This window comes from Tachypleus tridentatus, chromosome 1 (genome assembly GCF_004210375.1).
Source record: "Tachypleus tridentatus isolate NWPU-2018 chromosome 1, ASM421037v1, whole genome shotgun sequence".
Classification (NCBI taxonomy): domain Eukaryota; kingdom Metazoa; phylum Arthropoda; class Merostomata; order Xiphosura; family Limulidae; genus Tachypleus; species Tachypleus tridentatus.
The window spans coordinates 178937515-178951903 of NC_134825.1; positions in this window are offsets into that span (position 1 = coordinate 178937515).

The following is a 14389-nucleotide window of genomic DNA, read 5'->3' on the forward strand; positions in this document are numbered from 1 at the left end:
TTAATCATCATCTGTTAGTGTTGGTACTATTCTCTAATCATGTGTTAGTGTTGGTACTATTCTCTAATCATGTTTTAGTGTTGGTACTATTCTTCAATTACATCATGGTATTGGTACCATTCTTTAATCATATGTTAGTCTTGTTACCATTTTATAAGCATATCATGTTGTTAGTACAATTCTCTAAGAATATCATGGTATTGGTACTATTCTTTAATCATGTGTTAGTGTTAGTACTATTCATTAATCATGTGTTAGTATTGGTACCATTCTTTAATCGTGAAGTAGTGTTGGTACTATCTTTAATCATTTCTTACTGTTGGTGCCATACTTTTATCATCTGTTAGTGTTGGTACTAATCTTTAATCATCTGTTAGTGTTGGTACTATTCTCTAATCATGTGTAAGTGTTGGTACTCTACAGAATAGTACCAATACTAACACATGATTAAAGAACAGTACCAACACTAACACATGATTAAAGAATATTACCAACACTAACACATGATTAAGGAAAGTACCAGTCCCATCATATACTTAAAGAATAATACCAACAGGACACATGATTAAAGAACAGTACCAACAGTAACATGTGATTAAAGTACAGTACCAACACTAACATGCAATTAAAGTACAGTACCAACACTAACACGCAATTAAAGTAGAGTATTCTTTTCATGTGTTAGTGTTTGCACTATTCTTTAATCATGTGTTAGTGTTGGTACTCTTCTTTAATCATGTATTAGTATTGGTACTATTCTTTAACTATGTGATTGTATTGGTACTTTTAATTATGATGTCAAAAGAACATGTAAATTGAATAATTGTTGATAAATGATGATAAAATCCTATACCCTGAGTGCTTTTGAAAGGTGGACTTTTAGTTATAGGTTTATTATCAATGTTACAGTGAGGATAATACATCAGGTGGGTGTTAGATTCTGGTGGTTACTGAACATGATGCATACATGTTTTTGACTCTCAGAGTGCAGTTCTGTTCATCCTTTATGACAGCATTACTTCAGGATGGACAGTTTTGGGCAAGAGGACTGATGTTGCAGCTTTGAGTGTGTTATTGTAGCTCTTGTTCTGACCACTATTCTTCTACATATAGTCCACCATAGAAGATGCATTTGGGAAAGCAGTTGTCTGGCATCCTGATAAAATGGCCAGCCCAGTGGAGTTGTATCTTCAGCAGCAAGGTGTGAATACTGGGCATGTCTGATTTGTTTAGGATCCCATTGTCAGTAGCATTATCTTGCCACATAATGTTTGTATAGACAGCAAAAATGGAAGCAATTGAGTTTTTGGTACTGCTGTTGGTAGACAGCCTATGTTTTAGAGGAGGTTTCTGAGTATAACTTCCTATAGACTATTAACTTGGTTTTGAGTATTACATCAGTGTGATCCCAAACTCATGAATATAGCACACCAAAAGATTTCTTTGTTTATACTAGACTTCGGTTTCATTGTCATTATGAGCAAACCAAGACAAGGTGCTACTTAGATGGATTAATATGTTCATGACTGTTAATGTCTGGTTGTTTACTGTAATCACAGGTTCTAGATACAGTTTTCTTGAGTATGCTGGTGCGTCACTTCAGTTTTCTTTGTGTTAATGGTAAAGCCAGTGTTGTCACAGGAAGTGGCAAATAAATCCATATTTCACTTCAGTTGTTTAGCCAATGAACAAGAAATAATGCAGTCTGTCAGTATTGACTTTAGTCTCAGCCTTTATGTAGGTTGAGTATCTTGCTTCTGATTTGGTGTCTAATATTGATACTTGGTTGCTATCCTTGAAATCATCAATGAGCATGGCTAAAACATGATGCTCAAAATGTGGTTGCACAGCCTCCTGTAACTCTTCATTGTCTTCACAACAACATACAAGTTACCTGTACATCATTTACCTATCTTCTCTCATCTGGTGAGAAAATATCTAAAAAACAGTATTACTCATCAATCCAAGAAGCAAGAATGTAAAAACTGAGAAACTTATATTGTTATGTCATCTTAACTGACACTTGAAAATGAACTCTCACCAGAGTCTTCCCTTTTTGTTTACCATCTACCAAAAATCTGTGATCCAAATATTTCTTCCATTTTGAGCACATTTTCTATTTAACATCCTGTTGATCCATAACTTGCCATATCTGTCGATCTGATAAATGATAAAACTATAAACATACCTACAGTGTTGTACACTTATGATACTGCATTATCGTGACCCATTATAGGTCATAATTAACAACAAAACTTTAATACAGTATAGGTGACCACAAGAAGTTTACAGTTTTATTGTTATAGGCAGAAAGAGTTGTATAGAGTAGATGAAGTCACCAGAAATGTTTTGTCTTTATGTGTAAAAAGATCTGTATATCTAAATAAATGACAAGACAAATGTAATGGTGATGTCATCACAAACAAAAGACTGGTATACAGAAGATGAACTCTTAATTCAACTACTAAAAATTATTAAAAGTTGATAAGAATGAAGATAATATTTATTATGAAGCAGACAAAAGAAAATGTGGCAAAAACATACTTTGTTTACAAAAGAACTGTCATTTCTAAAAGTTATATATGTATAACTCCAAGCTTTCTCTCCCTCAGGATAGGTTTCTATTGAATAATCTGCCAGCAGAGGATGTTTCAATACCAAATTTGTTATTTGTAGATAAAAAAAGACATCAACAACAATAGAGGAAGTAGAACAACATAATCTTGATGACTATATGAACTGTGAGCTATAGTTATTACCGCATGGAAACTAAACAGTTAAGAAATTTTAGAGATTTCTATATCACTAACAGGTGCATGAATATCACTCTTAAGTTTTCTTTTTTCAAGTTTCTCTCAACACAACAAATAAATTTAACTTTAAAATCAGTCATTTTTAAACTTACCATGTGGTTAAGCTGCATATCAACCCCAATTTCTACACCTAAAATATATTTGCACATTTAATAAACAATGTCAAAACGTTAAAAATGAACTATCTACAAAAATAAAAGCATTGAAATTGAAGAATAAAAACAACAATGGATAAGAATAAAACTGACAATTAGCTATAACTACAAGAATAAAACTGAAAAATTAGCTATAACTACAAGAATAAAACTCAACAGTTAGCAATAACTACAAGATTAAAACTGTTAACAATCAGCTATAACTACAAGAGTAAAACTGAACAATTAGCTATAACTACAATAATAAACTGAACAATGAGCTATAACTACAAGAATAAAACTCAACAGTTAGCAATAACTACAAGATTAAAACTGTTAACAATCAGCTATAACTACAAGAGTAAAACTGAACAATTAGCTATAACTACAATAATAAACTGAACAATGAGCTATAACTACAAGAATAAAACTCAACAGTTAGCAATAACTACAAGATTAAAACTGTTAATAATGATCTATAACTACAAGAATAAAACTGAACAATGAGCTATAATTACAAGAGTAAAACTGAACAATGAGCTATAACTACAAGAATGAAACCGAACAGTAAGCTATAACTACAAGAATAAAACTGTGAACAGTGAGCTTTAACTACAAGAATAAAACTGTGAACAATGATCTATAACTACAAGAATGAAGCTGAACAGTGAGCTATAACTACAAGAATAAAACTGGACAATGAGTTATAACTACAATAATAAAACTGAACAGTCAGCTATAACTACAAGAATAAAACTGAGCCATAACTACAAGAATAAAACTGTGAACAATGAGCTATAACTACAAGAATGAAACTGAACAGTGAGCTATAACTACAAGAATAAAACTGGACAATGAGTTATAACTACAATAATAAAACTGAACAATTAGCTATAACTACAAGAATAAAACTGTGAACAATGAGCTTTAACTATAAGAATAAAACTGTGAACAGTGAGCTATAACTACAAGAATAAACTGGATAATGTGCTTTAACTAAAAGAATAAAACTGAACAATAAGCTATAACTACAAGGATGAAACTGAGCAGTGAGCTATAACTACAATAATAAAAACTGAACAATTAGCTATAACTACAAGAATAAAACTCAACAGTTAGCAATAACTACAAGATCAAAACTTAACAACAAGCTATAACTACAATAATAAAACTCAACAGTTAGCAATAACTGCAAGATTAAAACTGTTAACAACAAGCTATAACTACAAGAATAAAACTGAACAATGAGCTATAATTACAAGAGTAAAACTGAACAATGAGATATAACTACAAGAATAAAACTGTGAACAATGAGCTTTAACTATAAAAATAAAACTGTGAACAGTGAGCTATAACTACAAGAATAAACTGAATAATGTGCTTTAACTAAAAGAATAAAACTGAACAATGAGCTATAACTACAAGAATAAAGCTGAACAATAAGCTATAACTACAAGAATGAAACTGAACAGTCAGCTATAACTACAAAAATAAAACTGAACAATGAGCTTTAACTACAAGAATAAAACTGTGAACAATGAGCTATAACTACAAGAATGAAACTGAACAGTGAGCTATAACTACAAGATTAAAACTGTTAATAATGAGCTATAACTACAAGAATAAAACTGAACAGTGAGCTATAACTACAAGAATAAAACTGAGCCATAACTACAAGAATGAAACTGAACAGTGAGCTATAACTACAAGATTAAAACTGTTAATAATGAGCTATAACTACAAGAATAAAACTGAACAATGGGCTATAACTACAAGAATAAACTGAACAATGGGCTATAACTACAAGAATAAAACTCAACAGTTAGCAATAACTACAAGATTAAAACTGTTAATAATGAGCTATAACTACAAGAATAAAACTGAACAATGAGCTATAATTACAAGAGTAAAACTGAACAGTGAGCTATATCTACAAGAATAAAACTGAACAATGAGCTATAACTACAAGAATAAAACTGTGAACAGTGAGCTTTAACTACAAGAATAAAACTGTGAACAATGAGCTTTAACTATAAGAATAAAACTGTGAACACTGAGCTATAACTACAAGAATAAAACTGTGAACAATGAGCTTTAACTATAAGAATAAAACTGTGAACAGTGAGCTATAACTACAAGAATAAAACTGTGAACAATGAGCTATAACTACAAGAATAAAACTGTGAACAGTGAGCTATAACTACAAGAATAAAACTGTGAACAGTGAGCTATAACTACAAAATTAAAAACATTAATGGACCACAAGGAATCCTTACTTCATGAAAAACTGAACAAAGAGATGGCTACATACCAACATTTTTTTTTATTTAATGTAAACTTCTGTCATTGGATGGAAAAATTAGAAAAATAACAAATGGAAAAGTCAACCAACTTGGATGAATCAAAACTTTTGAAGTAAAAACATAAGATTAAAATTCATGCTCTTTCTGCTGTACTTTAATACACATTCCCATACAAAAATTGTCAGATGTTTTACATTCCTAACATAACCCTTAGCATCAACTAAATACTTAAGATGTTTAATTGATACATAAACTGTCAGATGTTTCACATAACCCTCATCATCAACTAAATACTTAAGATGTTTAATTGATACATAAACTGTCAGATGTTTTACATAACTAACATAATCTTTACTATCAACTAAATACTTCTTACATTAACTGTCAGATGTTTTACACTACTAACATAACCTTTACCATAAACTTAATAAGATGTTTAATGTTTACATAAACTTGAGATGTTTTACATTACTAATATAACATTTACTATCAACTAAATACTTGTTAATTTTTTAATCCATACGTAAACTCTCAAATGTTTTACGTAAGTAACAGTGTCTAAAACGTTGAAAATCAACTATCTACAAAAATAAAAGCATTGAAATTCAAGAATAAAACCAACAATGGATAACAATAATAAAACTCAACAGTGAGCTATAACTACAACTGTATACTTCTTTCACTGGATGGAATAATTACAAAAATAACAAATAGAAAAGTCAACCAACTCGGATGAATCAAAACTTTTGAAGTGAAAACACAAGATTAAAATTCATGCTCTTTCTGCTGTACTTTAATACACATTTGCAGGTAGCTGGTCTCTAATAATCTTCCACAAAGATTTATGAAAACATTAGGTGATACATTTTCCATATTTTTCATTAATTTGCTACATTCTCAGAATGATTTTATTGAAACATTGAACAACATTTCCTCCTCAGTGATTGGTTTTTCAACCACATTATTATGCTGATTGACAACAACCAAGTGATAGTTTAAAATGTATTAATATACACATCAGTATAGTTGATACCTGTTCTCATTGTCAGTAGTAGAGTAACAACAACAAAATATTCATAGGTTCTTCAAGGCCTTAACACTAAATTGCTCAGAAAATGAAGGTTGCACAAACTAATGATTTCGTTTTGATGATCAAACAGTATCTGTACAATGTAGTGCATCCACTGTACTTACAGTATGACTCCATGTCTTAGAAAGCTATAGTTTTGATAAGTATTGTCTGAACCTCCTGCCTTTTCCTATGTTTTGATAATCAGGTGGAAATCACAAAATATAGTACTTACAATGTGCAGCTTGGATTGCAAAAAACACTAGTGTCTTTCAGTTGTTGACCTAGTACAGTTGTTAGTAATTGTCCTAGTAGTGTTTTTAGTCCTAGTACAGTTGTTAGTAGTTGTGATTAATTATATTGATCAGGAGTTGACAGTAACTTTTCATCCAGTGTTGGTTGGAGCTGGTAGTTCCAATGATTCTTCATCTGATTAGTTGAAGACTGCCAGATAAATATCCAGCTTTTTCTCCATCATACGTGATTCGGAATGGTGTCTTTAATCTGCTCTGACTCATTGATTTAATCCTCCAAACTTCTAGTCTGGCTAATTCAGAAGTTCTTGTCTGTGATGTATGGAGAAAGTTTATCAATGTATTCCATGTAACTATTCTGCTATAGCTCCCACATTAAGTAAAATAATTTGTTGGGGAACCAAAGTGGACTAATCCAGTCTGATCTAAGTTATTTTTTGTGGTATACTCCACAATCACACTCAGTCATCTTATTGGAACATCACTCCTGTCACCACCCAATTTAATAATTTTTATGTCATCATTCAACCTTCCTAATTTGTTGTCACACATATCCATTTGCTTCAACCATTACTGTTCTTTCTTACTTCAGATACTTTGAAGGACAACGGGATATTTTTATTGTAGTGGAGAATCACTACACCTCTTTCGAGCTGATCATCTCTATAATCATTCCTTTACACTTGAAACGTCAATCAGAGAAGCCTTTCTCAAACAACAACGTCTTGTATCAGTATTCTTTGACATTGAGAAGGCTTATGATACAACATGGAGAAACGGCATTTTTACACCAGTGGAACTCAATTGAAACTGGTCCTTCATCGGTCTGGCAGTATGTCAGTTGGACCTGATGATATACACTATGAGATGCTGCACCATCTATCTCCTGCTTTTCTTGCTATACTTCTGGTTGTTTTTAACCAGATCTGGCAGGAGAATGTTTTTCCTGATCCTTGGCATCAGGCTATTGTCTTGCCTTTCTCTAAGCCTGGGAAGGGTCCCAAGATTCCTTTAAAGTACCGTACAATTGCTTTGACCATCTGTCTCTGTAAGACCTTAGAGAAATAGTTAATGCTTATCTTGTTTGATTCCTCGAATCAAACATCCTCCTCTCGCCCACCCAGTGTGGGTTCTGACGACAGTGCTCCACCATGGACCACCTTATTCGACTTGAAACATCAATCAGAGAAGCCTTTCTCAAATGACAACATCTTGTATCAATATTCTTTGACATTGAGAAGGCTTATGATACAACATGGAGGTATGGCATTTTGTGAGACCTCCATATATATGGGTTACATGACAATTTTCCCATTTTTAGTAAAAATTTTTTAATAAACGGGAGATTCCGCATTTGTGTTGGTTAGACACTTTCCCGTTCTTTTCTATAGGACCTTGAAGCCCCTCAGGGCTGTGTTCTGAGTGTCACACTTTTCACTATAAAAATTAATGCCATCACTGAACAACTCCCTCTCACTATTGCAAACGGGCTCTATGTCGATGACTTTCACATCTCATGTCAGTCATTGAACATGAGATATATTGAGCAGCAGCTACACAATACTCTCAATTATTTACTGAAGTGGACCACAGCAAACAGCTTTACCTTTTCTCTCTCTGAAACCGTGCACTTTTGCTGCCAACAGGGTATTCACCCTGATACTGATGCTCAGTATCGGTGAAGTTGTGCTGCCTGTGGTCTCTGAGACTAGTTCTTGGGGCTTATTTTTGACCATAAGCCAACATTTATACCACACATCAAGCAGCTATGGGTCAAATGTGAAAGAGCACTGAACATCCTCCATGTCCTCTCTACCACCACTTGGGGAGCTGATCGACATTTTATGCTAAAGATATATCGTGCTCTTATTTAATCGAAACTCGACTATGGATCACTGGTCTATGGCTCTACCAGACCATCAGCCTTAAAAATGCTAGATCCTATTCATCATCAAGGATTTCGGCTCTGCACTGGGGCTTCCCACACTTCCCCAGTTCAGAGCTTATACATAGAGTCTCATGAACCTTCTTTGCACCTCTGCCATTTGCAACTATCTTTACTATATGCTTTGAAACTTCGTTCCTTACCAAAGCATCCCACCTGGATTAGTGTTTTCCTTCCTCAGTGGGCCATGCTTTAACAGACCAGACAGTCTGCTATTACTCCTTTTGTCTTTTGTATTCAGGTGCAGTTAGATGGATTGGGTCTGTCCTTGAATAACATTGCATTATCCACTGGTCAGCCCATCCCATCATGGCTTCTTACAGTCCCCAATTGCAACCTATCATCAAGTCATCTGAGAAAAGTAGACACTCCTGATTAGAAATACTGTCTGCTATTTGCTGAACATCTTTCAAACCATACTTCCATTCCTATTTATACAGATGATTCGAAATCAGGTGACTGTGTGGGCTCTGCTATGGTTTGTTGTGGTTTGGTGGTTGCACACAGAATCCCCTCTACAGCTTCTGTGTTCACTGCTGAATTGTATGCCATTTCTCTTGCCCTAGATTACATAGAAGTTAAGCAGTACTTGAACTGCACTATTTATACTGACTTGCTTAGTTCTCTTCTGGCCTTGGAATCGCTTCACTTTGGTTCACATCCTGTTCTCGCCAATATTCAAAACTGACTGGCCCATGGTGATTTTTGTACTTACCTGTTAGTCTTCCTGGCGAGTTTTGATTATTACAGTTAAGCTACAGAAAGTTCTTTACAACTTTAATTACTATAGTTTTTCTCTTGACATTGTAGAATAGATGTAAACATTGGATTTTGCTATTTATTTATTTTTTAACTTTGTTTTGTTTTACCTTAATGCCATTTTATGAATTTTACTGAATTTCCTTTTTACTTTTTTACCAGACTTTGGCACAGATAGCCTAGCTGCTCTGTGCCATAAAATACTAAATCAATCAACCAACCATTATTGTGGTGTAGGATCATACTTAACACACTGGGATAGTTTGTCTTGTGGTGAAATATCATACTCAACACACTCGGGTACTTTTTCTCTTGGTGGAAGGTCACATGGAGTAATATGAGAACATTTGTCCTGTTAAACACTGTGTTGTACGTCACGGGTTCATCCCAGTAAGTTCTGTTGACATTGAAAAGCTTTATAACACAGAAACTAAGCAACAGAACAGTGTTTAAAAGCCTTGAATCAGTAAAACAATTGTAAAAAATGTAACACCAAATCTTGTTTTCTTTATTCTCCAGAAGGAAACATTACCCAGATAAATTAACACATTACAAGCCAGAATGCTACAGTGCTGTGTTGTATATTATATGCTGTGTTCTATTTGTGTGCTGTACAATGGCAGATTGTGTTTTCACTGTCTTGTAGATGGTAAAATTTAAACCAGTACTGTCCAAGTTCACAAGACTTCAGTTGAGCAGAGCAAGTTGTGGCAGAGGAACCACTACATATATGGGCATGGTTACTGCAGCACTGACAGTATACAGAGGTCAAACCAAGGGAGTTTCTAAGCAGCAAATAGAAAACTTTCTCAGAAGTAATTATAGAGTCCCCTCAAACATAGGATGCTTCAAGTCCTCTCTGAAAAAGGCACTACTACAAGGGATCAGTAAAGGAGTTTTCCAAAAAATATCTGGTCCAAAGACTGGAATTAATGGAAGTTACCGCCTCTTACATCATTCTACTAAGGTGTAATAATTGGTTTACTTAAACAAAAGTTAAAACATTGATGTTATGTATAATTCAGTTAGATATAGTTGTTAATATCGTTGACAGAAAACTTGATTTTCATTAAGATATTTTCTAAACATATTTTAAATCTGAGTGAAAAACACTGAATTGGAACTAATATAATTATTAACAACGTATATTTATAACATAACTTTAATATATAAGTAGTGCTAGTTATTGCAAACTACAAATTATGTTTCATCATAATGAATACAAATGTCTAGTTTTAGTACTTGTCAAATCACATACTAGTTCAAGTCAAATGTTAATACAGGAATTGTAACTCGCCACTAATTGTGTATAATAAAATAGATAAAGATTGTAACAGAAAGCAAACTGCACTTTAACATGAAAACAATTAAAATATACTAAATATGGATAAAAGTTCAGGTATAAGAACAAATAAAATATACTAAATATGGATAAAAGTTCAGTTATGAGAACAAATAAAATATACTAAATATGGATAAAAGTTCAGTTATGAGAACAATTAAAATATACTAAATATGGATAAAAGTTCAGTTATGAGAACAAATGTAGTTAATATGGATAAAAGTTCAGTTATAAGGACAATTAAAACATACTAAATATGGAAAAGGTTCAGTTATAAGAACAAATAAAATATACTAAATGTGGAAAAAGGTTCAGTTATAAAATCAATTAAAATGTATTAAATATGGATAAAAGTTCAGTTATAAGTACAATTAAAACATACTAAATATGGATAAAAGTTCAGTTATAAATATAATTCCAATTAGAATTTTAGTATATTTTATTTTATATGAATCAGAAATTGAGAAATAGATGACACCTGTTTTACGAAGATGAGATGCTGAGCTGGAGCTCTTTGTTAATTGTAAAAAGAACACACTTGGAACTTAGTCTTTAATTTAGTTGTCACAATGGATAGATATATTTACTTTCTTTTTTTTTATATGCAGTAGAACGTTACTGTATTTTTGTGATCTAACAAACAACATTTATAACAATGAAGAATATTTCTGTTTCACCCGTTGTCTACAGTTTGGTTGGTGAAATAAATCTTTCAACTGTTTCTATAACATTGTGATTATTCCTGAATACTATTAATTTCAGAATGTGTATTACCCATAAAACTTGAAACTCAACATTGTAGATAAAGGTTTAAGATCAAGTTACTCTACTGTCTTTAATCAAGAACTAAACCAACTTCCAAGGCTTCAGATATTATACATTTCAAGCATATTTTATATGAATACAAGCAAGAAATAAACTATTAAATTATAACTAGAGCATACTAGTCATACAGTAGTAAAGAGCTGATGTGTATTCTGGTATGGTTACTATTATCCATGACATGGACATTGTGATATGTTGTTTTATTTTTAGTTCAATGGAGTTAAATAATTTGTTATCATATACATATATATATATATAAAAATGCAGCGAGAAAACCTAAAACTTTACACCAGACATTTGTGTAAATTAAAAACAAGAAAGAGTACATTTTAAACTTACATACTGAATTGCAAAGATTTTCACATATCTTTTACAATTTAATGATTATACACTATAAATGCTTAAACACAATGAAGGGACCCGGCATGGCCACGTGTGTTAAGGTGTGCGACTCATAATCTGAGGGTTGCGGGTTCACATCCCCGTCGCGCCAAACATGCTTGCCCTTTCAGCCGTGGGGGCATTATAATGTGACGGTCAATCCCACTATTCGTTGGTAAAAGAGTAGCCCAAGACTTGGCGGTGGGTGGTGATGACTAGCTGCCTTCCCTCTAGTCTTGCACTGCTAAATTAGGGATGGCTAGCACAGATAGCCCTCGAGTAGCTTCATGCGAATTTCAAAAGCAAACAAACAAACACAATGAAGCTTATTAATACATTAATAATAATTACCTTAATATCCTCTATAGCACTGTTTCCTAAACTAGGGTTAACAAATGTAATTCAGAGAATGTGTTAGACATATTCAAAATGTTATTACACATATGTAAAAATAATATGATTGACACAAGAATTTTTTTTCAAGTCCAAAAACATCAATTGGTTTGGAAGTCCAAAAAATTTAAAATTATTATTATTCAATGACAGATGAGAAACACTTGTTCTCATTTTACACAGATTTGTTGAAAAGTTGGTGTGTTATCAAAATAAACCTTCAAATCTCTAACCTTCACCTCATATTTGTCAAGAAACAGTTATAAACCATGAACATTTAGCTGCTTGAAACATAGTTGTACTACTTGCTAGTGTTAGTTTCATAAACTAAATATAAAGGATGAATATAAGAAATCTTATAAAGAGGCATGTGGGATATGTGCAATCAACATATACTAACCTGCACTTGAAACTGAAACTGAGTATGTTATGACACATAAATCAATCTACTCCTCCAGGTAGGCCTGGCATGGCCAAGTGCTTCAGGTGCTTGACTCATAATCTGAGAGTCATGGGTTCAAATCCCCTTAACACTACACATGCTCACCCTTTCAGCCATAGGAATGTTGAACTGTAGCAATCAATCAATCCCACTATTCATTGATAAAAAGAGTTGGCAGTGGGTGGTGATAACTAGCTGCCTTTCCTCTAGCCTTACACTGCTAAATTAGTGACATCTAGCACACATAGCCCTCATGTAGCTTTGCAAAGAATTCAAAACAGACAAACTTCTTTGGGTTTTTTGTAATCAGGAGGTGAATTTTTGGTCAACTGTACATCTTACAGACGAGTTAAGAGTCCATTCCTTCCTTCTGCATCTATAAGCCTGAAACCAAGTATATATATTCAAAGAAACTGCTAAAATTCATATTGTTACAAAACACTTGACATTCTTTATGTAGCACACCTTCCTGGAAACGTAGACTAAGACAGTAACTTTTACAGTTCAACTTAGAGTTACGTATTAGTATGTGATAAAACTGTGAAATCTTGGGCTGTATTTATCACTTATAGAACAAATACCTTGATAATGTTGACATCTTATACCATAATATATTTTACCTTGATCATACCTTCTACCTTGATGATATCTTATACCTTGATCATACCTTATACCTTGATGATATCTTGTACTTTTATCATACCTTGTACCTTGATATCTTATACCTTTATCATACCTTATACATTGTTGATATCTTAAATGTTGATCATACCTTATACCTTGATGATATCTTATACCTTCATGATACCTTGATGATACATTCTTGCAGGATAATTTTCTGATAAAGATGTAAAATAAAAATTGAGCAAATAATGGTTATACAGATATTGCTCATGATGATGAGAAAACCCACTTGTAGAAAAGTTATACATTTAAATATGGCTGGTATGGGTAGAAAGCACTAGTAGAGGAGCAAACAACATTTTGACTTTCTTCAGTCCTCGTCTTTGTGAACTTGACAATGACTGAAGAAGGTTGAAACATTGTTTGCTCCTCTACTAGTGCTTTCTATCCATACCAGCCATATTTAAATGTATAATATACAAATATTTGTTATACAGATATTCGTTATACACTCTCATGAGATAAAGTTCTAAAAATCTAGGCTGTAGTAACAAAACAAGTTCGTGATATTTTGATTTTATGAAGTAAACAGAAACATAGTATGTAAATAAGTTATTTGTACTCTACTGCTATAGTTAATGGATTATATGTTCTCTTCTGCTGCAATTAATGAGTTATTTGTGCTCTACTGCTGTAGTTAGTGAGTTATTTGTACTCTTGCTGTAGTTAATCATGTATTTGTATTTTACTGCTGTAGTTAGTGAGTTATTTGTACTCTATTGCTGTAGTTAATGAGGTATTTGTGCTCTGCTGTTGTATTTAATGAGTTATTTGTACTCTACTGCTGTAGTTAATGAGTTATTTGTGCTCTACTGCTGTAGTTAATGAGTTATTTGTACTCTACTGCAGTTAATGGGTTATTTGGATGTAGTAAGATAGTGAAATATGTTGTTCATCATTCATTTTTACTTTAAGCATGCTGAGGATGTGTTTGTAATAAGTTTTCTTTCACAGGTTTCTATATAGGAACTCACTCTGAAGGTACAGGTAAATAAATATGTCAAATTGTCCCCACAAAAGTCAAAAGGAAGTGTATAGATATAAA